Raw genomic sequence first — 21,913 nt, 5'->3', positions numbered from 1 at the left:
ATCAGTATTAGTCATGCATTACTCTTTTTTTTCAATATAATAAAAAAAGGCGTGCTCGAGAGCTGAAAAAAGCGTTGATGAGAGCTAGGAAAGATGTAAAATTAAAAGAATGTGTAAAAGACGTGTCGTCGTACGTTTTTTTTAAAAGCATAATTACAATTTAGCTTCAGTAAATTTTTCTTTTGCATGTTACTTATTTCAATTTAAAAAAATTTTATTTCCGCCACCCATTATTGACTAAAATTATTTTTTTGAAAGGTAAATAGTTTTAAAGAGTTTTAATAATTGATTTACGGGAGAACATCTCGCAAATATGTCTAACTTAGTAGCGAGTGGAGCAAGCAAGGTTTGCAAAGCAAATAGTATACGATTGCTTAGGGTTGGGTAGTGTCAGCGATTATGTAAGAAACTCATTAGTTATTTATAACTTACTTTAAAAATAAGAAAATTACGGACAAATAATAAATGGAGAAAAATGAATTTATTTCCCGTCTGAATGGGATACAAAAATCATTAAGCAATTGCAGTAAAAATAATAACACAGTAGATTAATATATTTAAATAAGTAGTTACAGAATTTTGAAAATAAATCTCGAGTTATAAGCATGAAGAACCAAAGGCCAGTCAAAAGTTAGATACTTAAACTACCTCAAGATTTAACAAGCATTATTTTTTTTTATTCTGTTTGGCCTAACAAAAAATAGTTATTTTTCCAGTTTTTTATTGTCTAGTTTTACAGTATTTTATCTTACGGAGAAAGACAATTTGTAACTTAACCACTGTAAATCTGTTGTCAAATATAAGAGGCTAAAAGAGGGGAGAAAGGTCACTAAACTATATCATTTCTACAAATTAGCTCAAAATGTCAAATTAGAGATAATTGCTAGTTACTTTTCTTGATCATAACAAAGCTATATACTTGTAAGATTTCTAATAAAATTATGCTGAAAAGTTTAATAAGTCTTGGTAGTAACTGATTAAGTAAGTAAGTAATGGCAGTATTTTCAACTAGCGAAGATAATCCGATAACATCTGGTTGTCATTAGCTTTAAATAAATAAAAAAATTATAACAGTATTTACCAGTAAATCAAATATTTTTTACTTTATTGATCATTTCATTCCGTTCTAAATTTAATTCCCATTTCTTAAAGATATCTACAATAACTTTAAATTAATATACTGTGTAGACCAATGCATTTTTTTAAGTATGTATTCAATACAAATTTCAGGGTGAAATATTTACTAAGGTGGGTCTATTCAGTGATCAGAATCATCCCATTTGTTGGTCTAAAATCCAACAATAAATGGTTAAAATGCATATTTTTATGTACTATAAGCAGATGTCATGGAAAGTGATAGAAAAAGTGGAACGTTCAAATGTTTTCTATTAAGTAATTCTGTAAGATGGAGTCACTTTATATAGGTCATGTAAGCTTGTCTTTAGTATTTTAGTTGTATTTTTATTTTAATATATTTTGTATGTTTACTTAAGATTAATAAAAGCTATAATGATGCAATTATTTTCATATTTTATGCCTTTGCTTCAAATTAATAAAAGTCAAAATAATGATTACCTACAGTTTAAATATTTATCCTTAATTTAATTACATTTATTTACGTTTTAATCACTTTTTTTTAATATTATTCTCCGCTATTACTACGTTTTTCATTTTGTTAATTTTTCAAAATCAGAGTATTAAATTTAAAAATGCATAATTTTCTATATTTGAACATTATTGAAATATATTACTCTATGGCGCAACACTTTATCAACTTGACGTATTCGAACGAAAAGAAACGTCATCGCAACCTTTCATTTGTCGAAGTTTACGATCGAGAGAATATGTATGAATTTAACTGTTTCACTGCGACGGAAGATAATTCTTCTTCCAGGAATATTCGCTGTGTTCTATCGTTGTATTAGTAAATGCGGCGGTTATTGATTGTAATTGATTATTAGTTTTCAAAGTAAAATAAACAAGTTTTAAAGGAATTTGTGTTTTGCTTCAATTTTAGTGATGCGGTGGAAATCTAAGCGCAGAGGGGAAGGGAGGAGAAAAGACGCGTCATTACCAAGATGAAAGTGTTAAGGAGTATGAAAAATTGAAATCAGCAATAGCTTAACTTTTAAACAACCTACGTAATGTTGTAAATTATTCTTTTTGAAACAAGAAATGCTAGTGACATAAGCATAGGAGGACCATCGTAAGGCAGTTAAAAATTTGTTAATACGAGCTAATAAATTTCTGTCAGACAACGTAACCCTCCTATTACCAAATCCACGATATTATTATAAACTTTGCGATTTAATTGGTGCAGACAGTAATGCGACAGTATTGCTTTGAAGAGAAAAAAACTGGCATTGTGATATATTCAATGGCGCTACAAATTCTCCTTAGATGGCTTAGATTGGTGGCAATCTTACTGTCACAATCTGAAATATAAAAAGGAAGATATATATATATATATATATATGTCATATATATATATGTTATATATATATATGTTATATATATATATGTTATATATATATATGTTATATATATATATGTTATATATATATATGTATATAAGTTCAAAATGTAGAATAAAACAAAGAAAAATTATAGACATATGAAAAAAAAAGAAAAAAAAAGGGGGGGAAATAATAAGTAAAAAAATAACAAACAACAATTTAAAAAAAATAATAAATAAATAAATAAGTAATCGTGTGGGCTGATGCAAAGATTATATTTTTTTTCCGGTTTTTTAAGTAAAATTTCATCCTTTTTTTTTTCTTTTTCTAAACTGTTGTTTGTTATTTTTTTATTTATTACTTACCCCCTCCCCTTTTTTCTTCATATGTCTATAATTTTTCTTTTTTTTATTCTACATTTTGAACTTATCTAATGAGTTCTGATTACTTGCAGCTTAAGCGCAATAAATGAAACTTATTGTTTTTCTTTACTTTCTTCGTGTTTTCCTGTATTTATTTATTTATTATATATATATATAATAAATAATATATATGTGTATATATCAATATATATATATATATATATATATATATATATATATATATATATATATATATATATATATATATATATATATATATATATATATATATATATATATATATATATATATATATATATATATATATATTGAACAATGTTTCCTTTCACAATAAGAGCATTCTGGAGTTCGATTACTTATTATTCAACAGGACAATGTTCCTGTGCATACTTAAAACTAGACTTTTGATCTAGATTATCGTGTACTATCGATTCACCAGTTTAAAGCCGGGAGGACCTGCAATTGGTTGAAAAATTGCTGGGTATACTAGCCAAAACAGTGCATGCAGGCGGAAGGTAGAACTATTCTGCACTGCGAAGCTTCACAAAAGTAATTTCTTCTGAATAGACTAATATTGTGTTGAACTATTTACTAAAACCATGCAGAATAAGGTTAATGAGATTATTTTTTGAAAAAAGGGACAACTTTTTAATAATTAAACATTAATTTGATATTATGTTTAGAGGGCCTATCTTTTTAAAATAACTCTCTTCCACAAATTTTATTTTCCTGATATTTCATATGATTTGTATATTGCTTATGCATTCCATGTTTCTCAACATGACTTTCGTTTTTACTGATGGACCTATCATTTCAATACCATCTGCGATCAAGAAACTAGAGGGAAAAAATCGAGATTATTATGTAAGCGAAAAATTCAAAATAAATCAATAATAAAGCAACCCTGAGCATGTTTAAATCACTAAAGATCTACCAATAATTTTTATAGACTTATTGGTTATATAGTTTAATATCTGAAGATTTAAATACTGTCATACTGAGAAAAGCTAAAGGTTTAAAAAAATGCTATGTACACCGAGAAAAATGCACAGTTAAAACTACCAGATTATTGTAAATTTTACCGTGTTTCTGGGTCTGTGGGAGCATCGAAAAGCACGGTAATTTTCGACGAAGGGCTTTGGCAACGACTTTAAGTAAAATTAACTATATAGTTTTATTAACATGCTGTATGGTAGTAAATGTGGTAAAATTAATTGACTGGGTCATGATACCTTGGAGTATGGCCTAAACTAAAACAACTTATTTAATTTAAATTTAGTTTTCTTATTTGTATTTTTACAAAATTTGTGGTAATAAGAACTGTAATTTTGAAGACAAGAATTTATTTTAAAACTTTTACTTTGAGAATGGAAAAATTACCGAATAGTTTTGTTTAATTACCAAAATTATGTTTTTTTGCCAGAAATTTCTTTATAATACAAGTACAGTAATTTTACCATAATTTCTTTCTCCTCTCACTTAAGATAAAAGAACTAACCATGCTATGAATTCTTTTTAATACAAAAACATAATTTTAAAAAAAAAGAATGGCAAACTAAGTTTGACGTGTTTTCTGAATCCAACATTGAAAGATCTCAAAATAAAAACTAGCATTGAATTGCATTGATTCTTTATTTCATTGAACAAATGCAAAGGATTTACGAATTTTTTTTAAGGGCTGTGAGATCCTAGAAATTTAGCTTGTCAAGAAAATAAGAAAACAAAACAAAGAAATACTCAGTCGGAAATAAATAAAATCACTTTGACACTTTGAATTTGCAAAACCCATATTCATTTGAATAAAATAAATTTTGAAGGATATTTTAAATTAAGATTGAACGAGTCAATTCCCAAACCAGCAAAAACTTAAAATAAAAAGACCCCAAGAAGTCTTCTTTGGAACAGAAATAGCACTTCCAATAATTTGCTCAGATATCAAATTCGAGTCAACAGCTTAAAAAAAAAACTTACTATTGCAAAAAAAACGCAAGACATCGAGATCTCGATTTAACTAACGATTTAGATACGATTAAGCCGATCGTGTTTTCCACAAAACTGCGATCAAGATAAGCTTTATCTTGGTTCAGATTGATTTAAAAAAAAGATCTCGAGTAGTCTCCAAGGAATATAAATTGCACAATGTTTTGTTCAGATGTTTAATTAGAGACAACAGCTTAAAGTAATGCTGACTTTTGCAAAGAATAAGCAGAAAATCCAGATCACGATTTAACTAACGATTTATAAAGGATTAAGTCAATCATGTTGGCCCAAAACTGAGATCAAGATTCGCATTATCGTGGTTAAGATTAATTGACAAAATACTTTTCGGAACAGAAATGGTTTTTCCAATTTTTTGTTCAAATATCTCATTGGAGAGAACACCTTAAAGAAATACTGACTATTGCAAAGAATAGATAGAAAATCGATATCATGATTTAGCTTATAATTCAGATACGATTAAGTCAATCGTTTTGGCCCAAAACTATGATCAAGATTCACTTTATTGCGATTATGTTTAATTTAAGTAGTATCAACAAAGATACCAGAAAAAAATTATTTATTTGAGCATCGTGTTGGATATATTCCCGTTGGCCAAAAACCGAGACCAAAAGTTTGATCATGAGTAATTGAAGATAATCTATTATCTACGAAGAAATTAAAAAGATTCATTAATTTGAGCATTAACGCAGTTGTGTTGACCCAAAGCAGACTCTTCAAAGTGCAAAAGTGGAACTAAAGAAAAAATAATATCAATAAAAGTTCGTCAATTCCATCATCCAAAAGTTGATCCTAAACTGAGGCCAAAAGTTTGACTCTTCAGTGTGACTATGAGTGATTGAAGAGAATCTATTATCAACAAAGTTATTAGAAAGATTCATTAATTTGAGCATTGACGTATTTCTGTTGGCCCAAAACAGACTCTTAAATGTGGAAACAAAGGATTGAAAAGAATCTAATATCAACAAAAAACCATTAATTTTGACATCAATGTGAACAACGTGGCTCGTTGGCCCATGAAAGAGAACAAGAGTTCGGTTCGGCTCACCAATGTAGAAAAAAATAATTAAAGAATATATAGTATCTATGCAGGTATTAAAATGATATTTGAAGCTAAGATGCAGCCCATATAGCACCTACGCATCAGATATGGCTCCGTTACAGCAAATGTGGCATTGCTATATTTGGAACATTAGATAACATAGATGTAACTAAATTAATGTAGGTATTCGAATGATACTTGATGCTAAGGGGCAGCCCATACGGCACCTAAGCATCAAATATGGCACCGTTACAGCAAATGCGTCATTACTATATTTGGGGCATTAGATAACATATGCGTAATTAAATTAATAAACCAAGCACAGAATACTTTCCTCATAATTCCCAGTTCCCCAACGGGACAGTTAAGTTTCAAATTTTACTCGATTATTTTATATAAAATTCTAAATCCAAATAATAATTCAATTTTCCTCCATTCAAAGCCAAAGTATGGATGAAGAATTTGCGCGATCGGTCCAGAAAGTATATAAATTGATTATAAAAGCGAGTGTGTCGAGATCTGCAGAGAGAGAATTTCTCCCTTTGTCATCCCTGCTGAGTCAAAGTTTTCGAAAAGTAGGCTCTCCGCTACTTCCGACCAATTAAATCTCTCTTTCCTAAGAGTTTTGCATCCCGGACAGAAGATCCTGATTCAAGGAACTCGAATCCAGGAGAGGGCGCTTCCAGTCTCCCGGATATATCCGGCAGTATGGTAGCCTCCTAAGCTGTTGCTTGGATGGCTTTATATCTAACCGGATCTTCCGAGGAGTGAGCAGAAGATCTTCGTAATAATGTCCTCGCTTCGTCAAAAAGGCATGCATGGCTTTTAGAAAGCGTGGTATTTATTCAAGGTGAGTGAAAGTTGCTATTTTTGTTTCACCGAGTTTTTAATTAAATATTTAAAAAAATTTTTTTTTGCAGTTAAAAATAATTTATCCAATTTTTAAAGGGGATTAAACACTTAAAAATGTATATTAAATTTAATTAAAAAGTTCTATACTGTAACTACTATCCAATTTGTGTGACATCATTCCATAATTTTTTTAAAAATATTTTTTTAAAGTAAGAAAAACAGTGTTTTTTTTTCCAAGGTGAGGGAAATTGGATCTCTACAATGCTGTTGCCGCTTCAACAAGTTCCATTTTAACCAAATATTCAAAACATTTTTTTTAATTGCTGGAAATCATACACCGAGTTTTTAAAGAGGAATTAAAACAAAATTATATCAATTTTAAAAGGTACTATAATAAAACTTCTATCAAAATTGTGCGAAATCAACCCACAATATTTATTTTTTTTAAAGTAAAAAATTAGTTTTATTCAAGATGGTTGAACTATGCTCATCTCAATGCTATTCCCGTTTTAACCGAGCTGCATTTCAACTAATTATTTAAAAAAAAAAATTTATTGTTAGAAATGATTTATCAAATTGACACATGGAGTGAAATAAAAAATATATTAATTTTAAATAAAAATAACTATAGTTCAATTATTTTTCAAAATTTTGTGGAATAATTCCGAAATTTATATGAATGTTATTAGATGCTAATAGTAAGTAAACAATTTTAAGTTCTGAGTTAAAATTTAACTAAGTTAAAATATTATTAAGTTTAAACTTAAAAAGTTTTAATGTCACTGTTTGAAATGATATAAAATTGATAATTTATATAATTTTTAAGGAAAAATATATTTGAAAAGGCTATTTTAAGCATGGTGAAAGAAATATGTGCGTAATAATTTTGTTTTAACCTGCTTAATTTTCATCAGTACATTTCAGTTTTTTTAAAACATTAAGAAAATAAGTTCTCAAATCCATGCGATAGATTAATTGACGTATTAGAAACTGAATAAAAGAATCGAACTAAACTTAATACTATACAATAAAAAAAGTAATAAACTTAATACAACTAAAATAAATGCGAAATTTGTTGAAAAATGGTTGAAATTCAAAAAAAAAAAAAAAAAAAAAAAAAAACAGCTTAACAATCAGACAAAAAAGTAAATAAAATATGTGATTTTTTCAATGCTTTCGTTATAGAAACTATACTTTTTTTCCCCTATTCTTATCTGCCAAGTACAGTTAAAAGTAATTTCTTTGTTTAATTATTTTTACTTGTTCTTACTTTCGTTGCTTGTATTATAATGAAATCGTAAGCAGTACATTATACGTTTATCATGCAGTAATAGTATTTTATTTAATACAAGGATCACATTTTTTGTTGTTATTTGAAATAATTATCGTGTCTAGTATTTTTATGACCATTTTAAATATACGTTTTATTTTTTATAAAATTTTTTTAATTTTATGACTAAGCATTTAGTTTCAAATTAAATGATGGTTTTGGGATTTATTTAAATTGCGATAATAATAAGTAATGGTAATATTTTGAAACTTAAAATATCATATTCCTTCGTATTGCATACATGCATTGAATTATTTTTTTTTTATATCGCGTACTTATTTGGTGATTTAAAAAAAAATTATTAATATTCCGTCTATCCAATTCCAATTAACGAATAAGTTAATTTTTTCCTTTAAAAGAAAAGAAAAACTTTTTTCATTTTTTAGTCTTCGGGAGTCAAATTTAAAGCAAATTAGTAATTTTTTCGTTTAAAATATGTTTTGTGTAAGAAACTTCTTTATTGGATTATTTATCTTAAAATTGTTTTATTTGCAATCTGCTTTCGACCGTATAAATCAGTTTCTTTGTAATAATTAAATTTTAAAAAAATAATAAAATCACTCAAAATCAATGGTGACATAAATATCATTGAAATACATGGATCTATAAACGGGCCTAATTTTAACTTTAATCGGTCTTAATAATAAAGTTCTTTAAGTATTTTTTATATTTATATTTAATACAAATGTGATTTTTCAACATACAATATTTTTTCAGCTTATCAAAGAAGACTTTACCCATATTTAAAGGTAGTTCTAAATTACATCTTAAAAAAATCAAATTTTTCTATATAATTGTCTAAATAATTGCGCTCAAATTTATTATGAATGCCAGCTTTTAAAAACTTTTAATATGTTATTTATCCGTGTTGCTAATTACAAAATGCTCCTTTAATTATTTTTATGCTCCTTTATTTATTTTTATGCTCCTTTAATTATTTCTAAGAATAATTAATGAAATAACCGCTTTAGCTTCATAAAAGTATTTGCGTACATTTGACCGAAAAAGTCATAATGAACTAATTATATATTTGAAGCAAGTTATTAATCTCATTAAAACTATTTGTTGATGTTTCATAAATATGTACAAATAAAATGTAGTCCTATATACATATTTTATTGTTATTATTAATGTTAACACTTGCGACAAAAGCTTCTTTTCGTTCTACTTCAAACAGGGTAAAAGGACATTTACGACTCGCTCTAAATAAATTATAATAAAGCAATTCCGTAGCGACCCATTGTGGATCAGGGGGTCATTAAGCTGAAGACTCCACAATTTTCTAAATCAAAAGTAAGTTGGGAGAAATGTAGTCAGCATTAAGCACCAAACGGCTTTACTTTCATATACGCTGGTTTCTTTCGATCTGAAATTTAGCAGGCTGCGAGCCATAATTGGGAATTGAACCCCAGTTCTCCACCATAACAGCTTAATGCACTGAGCCTACAAGAATGATTTAAAAATTGTTAGAATATGATCCTCTTCAAACCAGATAAATCAGTGTTTTTAGTCATAATTAAATGAATAATGAAGAATAAAACGATAATGAAATCTCAAACTTTTAATATACAAAGTTTAAAAAATTAAAATGCCTATATTCACTAGGTCCGGATTTAATCCTGGTTTAATATTCCTTATATTTATTGAAATAAGCTTTATCGCCTCGAACTTTTTTAAAATAGCATAATTTAATATATTTATATTTAATACAAAGGTGAATTTATTGTATGCAGAATTTTCATAATATATCAAAGAATGACTTTCCAAGTTTATAAAAGTATTTCTAAACTACTGCTGAAAGATTCGACTTTTTTCTTTTTTGGCTTTGCTGCGAAATAATTGAGTACAATTTTAGCATAAATGCTAATGTCTTTAATAAGTGTCTTTAAAGCATAAATGTCTTTAATAAGTGATTGATCTGCATCGTTTATTATAAAATGCTTTCACCTAAATATAACAATATAAATAATGAAGTCCAAAACATCGTTTAATTGTTTAAAAGAAAATTAACAATTTGCATGCATTTTTATGTTCCGTTGATTATTTCTTAGAATTATGTTTTTATAATATAAACTAAAGGATTTAATTATATATAAAAAAATTATGCACATTTCACGAGGGAAAATATTCTGGTAAAGGTACCGGTACTTTATTGTATTGACATTTTTGGAAGAAAAAAACTATAAATCTGCTGATGAAAACAAAATATATATTTATAAATCCTCCATTCGCAATTTTTCAGCTTATATATTAACGATTTACCAGAAATTCTGGTTTTCAAAATTATAGTTGTTAATACCAAGCAGTTAATAAAAAATACAAAGCTGAAATAAAATTCTACCGAATAAATAGTTTTTAACATGCTCTAAGAAATCATAAAAAAAATACAGAATTTCGAAATATTTACTAAATTGTATCATGCATTTTAGCATTTTATGACTAATTTAATTAAAATCATAACGAAAGCACTTAGATAAAAATTTATCGACCTATTTGGTATTCCCATAGAGCCAAGAGCACGGTAAATTAAACTATAATCTTGTAGTTTTTACCATAATTGTTTTTCGAGTTGAAGTGTTGGTTTTGAGAAATACATTATTTAATACTTTGCCATAAATTACTATTACAGTTTACACGCAGAAATATTATTTTATTTCTAACAATTAACTGAATGGTATTGGCTCCAAGAGTCAGAGATCCTCTCATTCATTTTAAAATTTTAGCATTAAGTAGAGGGAACATAGAAAATAGTACTCAACGCATTAGATTTTAGTGGAACATCTCACACCCCATACACGAATCTTTCAAAATTGCACTTCACTTCCATTTCGAAGAAAGTACATATTTGTGTTTTCAGATCCTGTTCTGAGAGTACATATTGCTATTGCACGCATCTTTCAAAATTGCACTTCACTTCCATTTCGAAGAAAGTACATATTTGTGTTTTCAGATCCTGTTCTGAGAGTACATATTGCTATTGCACGCATCTTTCAAAATTGCACTTCACTTCCATTTCGAAGAAAGTACATATTTGTGTTTTCAGATCCTGTTCTGAGAGTACATATTGCTATTGCACGCATCTTTCAAAATTGCACTTCACTTCCATTTCGAAGAAAGTACATATTTGTGTTTTCAGATCCTGTTATGAGAGTACATATTGCTATTGCACGCATCTTTCAAAATTGCACTTCACTTCCATTTCGAAGAAAGTACATATTTGTGTTTTCAGATCCTGTTCTGAGAGTACATATTGCTATTGCACGCATCTTTCAAAATTGCACTTCACTTCCATTTCGAAGAAAGTACATATTTGTGTTTTCAGATCCTGTTATGAGAGTACATATTGCTATTGCACGCATCTTTCAAAATTGCACTTCACTTCCATTTCGAAGAAAGTACATATTTGTGTTTTCAGATCCTGTTATGAGAGTACATATTGCTATTGCACGCATCTTTCAAAATTGCACTTCACTTCCATTTCGAAGAAAGTACATATTTGTGTTTTCAGATCCTGTTCTGAGAGTACATATTGCTATTGCACGCATTTTTATTTCTTTTTAGATCGGTTTCTAAAAACAAACAAAAAATGCATCAAAATTTCTGATTTTTATGATCAAATAAAAATATAATAACAATTAATAAACTCATTGTTTAAAAATTTAATGACCAGCATTCAATTGCTTCAGATCCATCGTCAAGAAAAAAAAGTATTATAAGCGAATGCATTGCTATAACGTAATTACAATATATTGAATAAAAGCAGAGTTTCTATCCAGACATACGTTTTTCTGTTTTACATATTGAGTTTTGAAGGAGTAACTGCATGTTTTTGTTTACGAACACTATTTTGCATGTAATATTACTTTCTATGCAAGAAAATATGTTTTATTTGTTTATTTGCTTTTGTGTTAAGCTTAGTTCATTGAGTTCTTGTTAGTTCTTTTAGATTAGAAGGCTGCCTTCGGTCTTGCTTAATAAATATAACTTAATAAATAATCCTAAGTATTGTAATTATATATTTTATATTTAACCAAAGTAAATAAATTCATAAGTTTTCTTTTAAATGCATTTGTAAAACTACCATTTTAGACGTTATCTCTCTCTCATATATATATATATATATATATATATATATATATATATATATATATATATATATATATATATATATATATATATATATATATATATATATATATATATATATATATATATATATATATATATATATATATATATATATATATATATATACACATATATATATATATATATATATATATATATATATATATATATATATATATATATATATATATATATATATATATATATATATATATATATATATATATATATATATATATATATATATATATATATATATATATATATATATATATATATATACGTGCGTTGTCCATAAAATATGGTTCCCAACGAATTTTCACAATGCAAAACATGTTCATTGGCATTGAATAATGCATGTTTGAAAAGCTTAGACTTCCCTCTAGTTTTCTACATAATTGCCGATTAGATCAATGCATTTTTGCATGTGGTGCACCATCTTCTTTAAGCCTGAGTCGTAAAACTCAGCCGCCGCTCCGCGAAGATAGCTCTTCTTTCAGCTCTTCGTCGGTTGTGAAATGTGTCCCTCCCAAGTGTTTCTTTAATTCAAGGAAGAGATGGTAATCACTGGGGGCCAATTCTGGGCTGTAAGGGGGGTGTGTGACAGTATTCCATCCAAATCTGTTGATGAGATCAGTTGTGACACGGGCGGTGTGCGGGCGAGCGTTGTCCTGATGGAGACGCACTCCAATTGTGAGCATGCCTCTTCTCTTGTTTTGAATCCGCCGCCGAAGGTTCTTCAACGTCTGACAGTAGCGATCAGCATTAATGTTGTGCCGGTAGGCAGGAATTCGCACAACAGCAACCCTTTCCTGTCAACAAAAACTTTGCCGGCAGACAGAATTTGCTTAAACTTCTTCGGCTTCGGCGAGCCTGGATTTTTCCACTGACGGGATTGTTTTTTTTGTTTCCGGTGTCATATAGTCGACCCAGGTCTCGTCCCCAGTGACAACAGAGTCGAAACATTCCTCGCCATCGGTTTCGCAGGCATGAAGAAATTCACGGGCCGCTTCCACACGTTGCCGCTTGTTGTCATCCGTCAGCATTTTCGGGACCCACCTTGCACAAATCTTGGCATATCCTAAGCGGTCACTCAAAATTTTGTGAATGCAGAGCTTGATGACGTCAGGGATCATCTCGCTGAGGTCCCGAACCGTCACCCTTTGATCTTTCAGCATTGCTTCTTCCACTTTCTCAATCTCTTGGTCCGAAAACGATGGCCGTCCAGAACGTTGTTCGTCATGGACGTCTGTACGTCCGTCTTTAAAATCTCTGCACCATTTGAGCACATGTTGGAAAAATTATACAAATTAACAAAGAAATCTTTTCAGTAAATAAATTTAGACACGGATTTGCCCGAAATGGATTTGCACATGGAAAAATTGTATAAATTAACAAAGAAATTTATTGGTGAATTGCTTTAATTTTAATTGTTTTTGAATATTAAAAATACAAAAAACAGGGCGAAAATATATTTAAAATTTTTTTTATATATTTTAAAATATTAGAAAAAAATAAAACAAAAATATTTAAAAGGCCAGACAACGAAATAACGAAAAGATTTGATCATATCGTCAGCTATATTCTCTAATTAGAGTGCTTTCTAATATTGCATTAGTAAAGCCAAAGTATAATAGATAATATACATCAATATATATATAGTATAATATATATAGTATAATAGACATCAATAAAATAGTGTGAAGAGCACCAAAAACTTTAAAAAAAGTAGAACTTACGGCAAAAAATTTAAAATAAAGCAAAAAATGCAAAATAAAACAATCAGGCAAAAAATGGAAAATTAAAATTTCAAGAAAATGAGGAATAAAACGCGAAATGAAGAATATAAAGCGAGTTGCGAATTCAAACGTATGACACATTCTTACTGAAATAGAAAAGCGCGATTGCTAGTTAACTTGTTGTTAAGGTTGTTAGTTACCTTGGATCTGGCTGTGAACAAGATAATAATATTGTGCTGGATAATTCAAAATGTATAATTTATGAGTCGAATTTCTCCCAATACTTGATCCAGGAGTTCCCTAGTTTTCTGGATTTGGTTCAAATTTGCAAGGCTACGGATCTCAGCATTAGTAGTCATAAAACAAAAACTAGGGTTGGCTGTTCAACGACGGTAATAAAAAAAATTAATAAGGCTAAATTTTAATCATAAAATGTCAATATTCATAAGGTTGAAATTTAATTATAATTTTTTTATATGGAAAATGCTTGAGAAATGATAAACAGTTAATGAAATGCTATGAATTAGCTTGAATTGGATTCGCACATGATAAAAATATAAATTTAGTTAACAGAGAAGGTTTCAATAATAACATACGATCAACTCAACGATTCTTTTTGAGTGATCCTCACACTATTGTATTAATATATTTTTCTTCGGCTGCAATATTAGAAAGCACTCCTTTTTATGGATATAATTGTGTGAGCTGATGAAAAGATTATATATTTGCTTTTTTTCCCCAGCTTTTTAATGTTATTCTATATATTTTTCTTTCCAATATTTAATAATAATTTTTTCCAGGTTTTCTCGAACTTTCAGTTCTTCGTTTTTCTCTTTTTACTTTTTATCCTGGTAGTTATATATATATATATATATATATATATATATATATATATATATATATATATATATATATATATATATATATATATATATAACTTTAGATAACAGTTAATTGTTTTCAATATTTCTTTCCTGCCAATATTCTTTTAGCCAAGAAACCATATTTTTTTTCTTCCTTCGTGCAAACTGATAAGGACCTAAATCTGTCTTCATCGGTCAGTCTTATTGCATTCTTGAAGGCTTTCAGAATCATTTATCACCTTACAAATTTATCAAAATGGCTCAGCACCTATAGGCACGTCACGTTCCATTGCTTCTATAGAAAAGAAAATCTTAACATAACTGAAGGCAATTGAGGATTAACATGTTAATTGCATGCTTAGAAAATTTTATTGGATTTGCAGTTGCGAAAACGGCAATATTTAAAAAATTTACTAAATATAGAAATATAGAAATATATATATTTATTTTGTTAAAGCAACATCTAAAATAATCTGCATGATTTATAACACATTATTATAATCACAAACTACTTAACAAATTAATACTTACTATACTTGTGAGTCTGATATAAGTGCACGGTGAAAAAAAAGGCGAGTATAATTACCATACTCTATGGCCATAATATTTCTGGCGAAAAAAAAGAGTTTATTTTTTGTATATAGGATCAAAATAAGCGGTATTTAAACCATTTTTTAGAAACTTTTCTGTTCATATGGCAAAGGCGAACCGGAAATTCTAGTTTTTAATTTTATAGTTCTTATTACCACACATTTAGTTCTTATTACCAAAATCGTTCAATTTAAAAAAAATTAAATTGAACGAATTTTGTGTCATGCTCTAAGTTATTATGGCAAAATTACGAAATTTTGTCACATATTATAAAATTATATTTTATTGTTATTTTTACCAAAATCATTACCCTTACGTTTCTGTAAAAAATACCGAGTCATTTGATGTTCCCATACAACCAGAAACAATGCAAATTTTAAAATATTCTGGTAGTTCCGATCACAATTTTTTTATCAGAAAGCTTTAGCAATAAAATTAGTCTCATACTATTTAAAATGGTATCTGTAGAAAGCTTTTCTGTTACAAGATAAGTAACAAATAACTGTCGCTCTGTGTAAAAAAATTCTCTCAAATTACGTCGATCGTTATAAACTGTACAATTGAGGAGAAAAACATTTCAAATTTTAATAGAGGGTCATTATTTTTCTAAATATTTCGAACTTAAAAGCTTTTAAATAAATTAAATATCTGCTATCATCCATCTTATATAAAATTTGTTTAAATAAAAAGCTTAACACCGAATTCAAAAGCATGCCTTAATTCGCTCTGAAAATGAATAAAAACTATTTGCACCACTTCACATTTAACTATTTGAGACTTTTGCCTTACATTGCTAATAATTAACGAATATTACTCTGTCATGTGTCAACAAATTAGTTTCTAACGCTAGTTGCTGAAAGTAAAAATTTTAATTTTATTTCTCATAACATTTTATGCCAGAACTTTCAATCTCAATAAAAAATTTGAAATTTAAAGTTGACAGTTGTGTCCATTTGTTATTTCGCGCTCGAAATACTGACATGTTCAGTCGAAACTACTATTCTATTTTTAAAGTAAAACCCAAGTAAAAGTCATCATTGGTTGATAAAATGAAAAAGATTTAATATGTCAGAAAGGGTTACCTGTCATTCTTATTTGTTACGGTTTTCAAACATCTACTTAAGGTTTTTCAAAATTTGCCACTTGATATTATGAGTTAAAGTGTCACTATTTTTCAATGAAAGGAAAGGGATTATAGTTTTGACAAAGCCACACCCTCTATGGAAATCAAAAGTCATGTGTCATTAAACTATGTCTCTTGTTATTCAAACGTTATTGTTTAGGTGTTTAACCTTTCTCAAGGACCCAGTATTAGTCACTAGCTTCAAAATAAAGAAAAGCAAAAAGAAAGAAAAAAAAAAGAAGGAAAAAAAAGATGTATTCTTGACTAAATTAAATATCATCAAGTAACATTTAATAATTCGAAAAAAAAATGATTTCATTTCCGGGTTAAAAACTAATAAAACTGATCCTAGAAATGTAATAGATAATAATACCATAGAAATGTCAGTATAGTTAAATTCTAATTTGCATTTTAAGGTAAACATTTAATTTCACTTGATCGAGAATTTCGACTGCCCCTTCGACTGAATGATTTCGACTGCTTGTTTAATGCCCCAAGAGTCGGATCTATCAATGCGAAACCAAGTTTCAATGTAAAAATAATGCGAACAATATTTGTTAGTTACAAGACTAATTTAAGAGATTATCTTATAAATTATGTCTAACGCAAATTGATTCAGATGCTGCATTTAATGGGACGAAGGTAGGAAGTAGCTATATAGCACTAACCGTAAAGTAATAAGTAAATATTTGTAACCAAAGCGAATCGAACAGTATAAAATAGCTATGATGTTTAAAGGATTTACAAAATCAGATGCAGCTGTACTGCACCAAGCTCATTCTAAAAGATAACGGACGATATTCTGTAATCAAAGAAATTTATAGCATTACAAATTGTGTCTGTCGCAAATTGAAAATGAAAAGATCACTGGAAAAATTAACGTAACAAAATAAAACAAATAAAACAAACAATAATAATAATAAAATCAAAGTAGTGAGTAAAGCATTCTGGAAAAGGGTGGAGGATTTACTGAATAAATGAAAAAAAAATATTGTTCACTTAGGTTGTATAGTTCAACTTTAATATTTTGTTACATTGTATAACATTTTTTTTTAATATTTTCCTAATTAAGAACTAAGTGCGTTTAATCTTTTTTTTTTTTTTTTTTTTTTTTTTTTTTTTTTTTTTTTTGTAAACTTGTTAATGTTAATAGATTAAACGCGTAGCCGGCTTGTAAGTTTATTCTGTTCTTATGTATATCCGTTTTTCTTTGGAACCGTACAAAATAATAAGCTCTTTCCGAAAAATACTCAATCAATCTATCTTTTATTTTCACTATCAATAATTTCTTTCTAATCAATCTTTGGTTAGTTTCATAACTATGAAAAATTAAATTACTTTATTGATATTACTGAAATTTAGTCCAGCAGTGGACTGATCGTAAAGACGGTTCCCAGCAGATTACCGAAGTCAAGCATCACTGGCTGCGGACAGTGTGCGGTTGGGTGACCACTTGGATCAGCCTGCGTAGGGACCGGGGGTGGGCGGTATGGGTCCTCGTTAAACTGTTCTACCGTAAAGTGCTCGACTTCGCGTGCAGGTCGTCGGGCTACCGAAGCGGGGGTGCCATCCCCTCCACAGATGATCAAAATTGTGCTGGCATGTCTTCGGATCATCCTCAGGGATGTTTCCTAGACCGTCGCCAATAGCCCATTGTGCAGCTCTAGTGCGACGTTAATGAACTACAACAACAACTGAAATTTAAATTTTATTGTTATTGCCCTTAAATTTCATTTAACATTTCGATAAAAAATACTAACCAAGTTTCTGTCATTATATAAGACAATTCTTTAGATCAGATATTAATTCGTTAGGTTTTAATCTTTACTTGTTACTATCGTGTTATTTCAATAATGCTTAGCGCAAAATACTGTCTTCATGGTATGCTGCGATTTTTCGTAATAAAATGATATGAATTAATTTATTAAAAATTTCCTCCTCCATAAGTTAACAACAGTTGACATGTTTCAAGAGCTTCAAAAATAGGCTCCCATTTCCAAAACTTGCCAGACGGGAATAAGAGAGAATAAAAGAACGTGCCGAGAGAGAAACAATAATAAAAGCAGAACAAGTAAAAAACACAGTGGCCAAGAGTCAAATCTGGGTAAAATGCATTTCCACGCGCTATGAAAGGATAGGGCTGAACTAATGCTGTTAGCAGGGGGGAAAACGGCATTAGTTTCTCTTCACCTCTCCATAACGCATGGAAATGTATTTTACCCTAATTTGTCTCTCGGGCACTGCGTTTTTTTTTTTTTTTTTTTTTTTTTTTTTTTTTTTTTTTTTAAATCCTTTCTCCCTCTCTGCTTCTGTGATTTTTCTAGTTTTGTTCCTCACTGTGCCGATTGTCACACACCCGTTTGTCTACGTGTAGAACCAAGGTTGATCCAGATAACAAAAAAATCGTATAATTCGACAACTTCCAAAAACGACTATGGCAATATTTTTAAGCAACTTTTACCTACCTCTTTTTTCCAGATTTATGATTGGCAATTGTAGTAGTGCATGATTCAGTATAATACTAACAAGAGGGAATCCATTAAGTAAGCGCACTTTTATTAGAATTACAGTTGAACTTCTTATCATGATATTTTTTCTCAGTATTATCTAACTCAAAATGAAAATAATTAAAAAAAACGAAGAAGGCAGCAAAAAAGAGCATGCCCCCTAATAAATCACGTAAATTGGATAAATTTTGTTAACCAGCGTTCGGGTAAACGAATCTTTACTGTTATTATTTTGACAAGTTAAATTAAAGTTGTTGAGATTAAGAATTGTTTTTGAATAATCATCATCCTCATTTATTAAAATTTATATGCACGTTTTATCTTATCAAAAATGAAAATAAAAAACAATGAAGATGGTGGTAAGTAAAATGTTCGATTATTAATGGATCCAGTTAATTGGATAAATTCGATTAACGAGCATCCAGGTAAACAGATCTTTTTTTATTATTATTTTAAAATTGAAAACAAAAATTGAGAGCAGGAGCTTTTTTTCAATTAACCATCATTCTCATGCATTTAATTTCATATTCAGGTTATAATGAATTCAAAAAATAAAAAATTTACGCATGAAAAAAAAACGTACGAACCTTAATGGATTTAGTTAATTAGACAAATCCGGTTGATCAGAGTCCGGATAAATGAATTTTTGATAGTGTTATTTTAACAGGAAAAAAATCATGCTTTTAATTTCATATTTACGTTATAATTAATTCAAAATGAAAAACAAAATGTAGGCACGAAAAAAACGCATGAACCTTAATGGATTTAGTTAATTAGACAAATCCGGTTGATCGGGGTCCGGATAAATGAATCTCTGCTAGTATTATTTTAAAAGGAAAAAAAAGTCGTTAAGAACAGGAATTTTTAAAAAAAATTATTGTCCTCATCATCATAAGGTTCATATTCACGTTTGAAAACATTAAATCCTTAACAGTAGTAAAAAATATATATGAAAATTTTAAAGCTGGTAAACTACATAATTACACTTTTTATTCATAAAATTCTTAAGGCTTTGTTTGGAATCCTTGTAATTTACTTCACAATGTAAATTACTATGCTCAAACTCTATAAAGGATATAAAACAATATTGAACATAAAGCAACTTTCGTTATTTTGCTTAAAGCTCTGAAATAATTTAGTACGTTTTTTAAGGTTAAAAGAATGCGAGACCTAGTATGCCAGGATTTTTATTGCTGATCTTTTGCGTCCCCAGTTTTTATGATTGCCAGACACGGCGTTATGAGTGAAGGTAAATTAGGAGATTCATTATGAAATTTTCTCATTCATTATTCATAGCTTCGTTAGAGAAAATTCCTTTTCTGCGTTTAATTACCTCTTGGGCTTACAAGGATCGATTTAAATAGTTTACATCCTTCAAAGAATTAAAATATTTCAATGTACTATGCATCTATTCATAGCTACCGTGTTTAGTTCTGTTATAGAAAAAAAGAAATATATCGTAAATAGACAGTGATTTTGAATATTTATGTTCGTAATGGTGTTTAAAACTTTTTTTATTTCAAAAAGTAAGATGTTTATGAAAATACCCCATGTTGGTAATATATCAGATATCTGTATAATTTACCAATAACCCTGAAAGTTAATCATACATTATTTTCATAATAAAAAGTTCAAAAGCTGTTAAAATGATGTATGGATAAGAATTATTTGACAAAACTTTAGTAGCGCTGAATAATTTTTCTATGAATTTGCTAATAAATTAAAAGAAATAACTAAATCATTTCGTTTGCTTAGTCAGCAATATAAGTGAAACGAAATATTCTTGATAGCCTTTGATCTAACAATCGTATTTTGACATATTCTGATGTAAATCGGCCGAGAAAAAATCGCAAATAGGCTAAATAGTCAACTCAAACGTTATTTTAATTTATAAAAAGGCTGACAATAAAATGTATTTTTTATAACGTGTGTCCAAAATAAAACAAATTAAAGCTTTGAAAACGTATCAAAATAAGCATACATTTCCTATGATATTGAATTTCATTATTTAAGAACTGCAATTCAAGATGTAAAAAATGTAATAATTATTTGTGTGCATAAAATACAAAAATGTAATAATGTTTTGTTACTTTATTGTTTTATTTGATAAAGTTAAAAAATTAAAAGGGTATAAAGTCTTTAATTATTAATAGTAGATTTTAAAAAGTTTTTTCAGTATTTTCTTAATTTTCTTTTCAAATTTTAAATTGTTAAATGTAAAATTCGATTATTTGGATCATAGATTGTTCATCTTAATTTTCAAATTTAACAAAACAATAATTGTGGACGTGAGGTCAACGCTAAAAGTAAACACAAATTTAAGGGTCACATTTCCTAGATATTAGTTACCTCTGAAAAATACAAGTCTGTCGAAGAAAAAGAGGTATGCTTTTTATCCAAAATTAAAAATACATTTCATTTGTTTAAATGTTAAAATCCTACCAATATTTGACAATTTTTAAATAGCTACTCTTTTTATATATATTGTATTCATTAGACAGATTATTTGAAAAGATGCAATTTAAAACGTTCAAATTTATAAGCTTTAAATTTGTTTTTTGAGAAAGAAATGCTGTTTCACTACAATTCGTGTGTTTTAGCACAATTAGCGTGATATGCCGTGCAAAAATTGGGCGAGATAATATTGGTAAATATCTAAGCATTCCTAAAGCAAAATCTAGGTCATTTAAAAACAAACGTAAGAAAAGTCGTTTATTCAATTTGTCATCATACTAAATGATATTCAGTCACGCGTGGAAAATAAATGTTTGGAAAAAATGAAATTCGTTTCTTCAAATCAAATGTAATACAAATTAAAAGGGAGAAATTGGATTTGAGTTTCTATAAATATGATAAAAATAATGTTTAGTAAATGTTTTGTTGTATCACCATAGCAGTGTC

At 28.5% G+C, this 21,913-nt stretch overlaps 1 protein-coding gene across 1 annotated transcript in view; it reads left to right on the top strand.

The window, feature by feature from the left end:
• The first annotated feature begins 6,562 nt into the window (after positions 1-6,562).
• Positions 6,563-21,913, top strand: part of LOC107456815 (dopamine D2-like receptor) — a 230,934-nt gene continuing 215,583 nt past the window's right edge. Inside the window, exon 1 of the mRNA XM_071180684.1 lies at positions 6,563-6,729. The gene's annotated coding sequence lies outside the window, so the exon portion shown is untranslated. The remainder of the gene's footprint in view (positions 6,730-21,913) is intronic.

The sequence above is a fragment of the Parasteatoda tepidariorum genome, chromosome 8, assembly GCF_982258835.1.
Source record: "Parasteatoda tepidariorum strain Cologne lab strain chromosome 8, Ptep-v5.0, whole genome shotgun sequence".
In the NCBI taxonomy this organism is placed as follows: Eukaryota; Metazoa; Arthropoda; class Arachnida; order Araneae; family Theridiidae; genus Parasteatoda; species Parasteatoda tepidariorum.
This window is presented reverse-complemented; position numbering and strand designations above follow the sequence as displayed.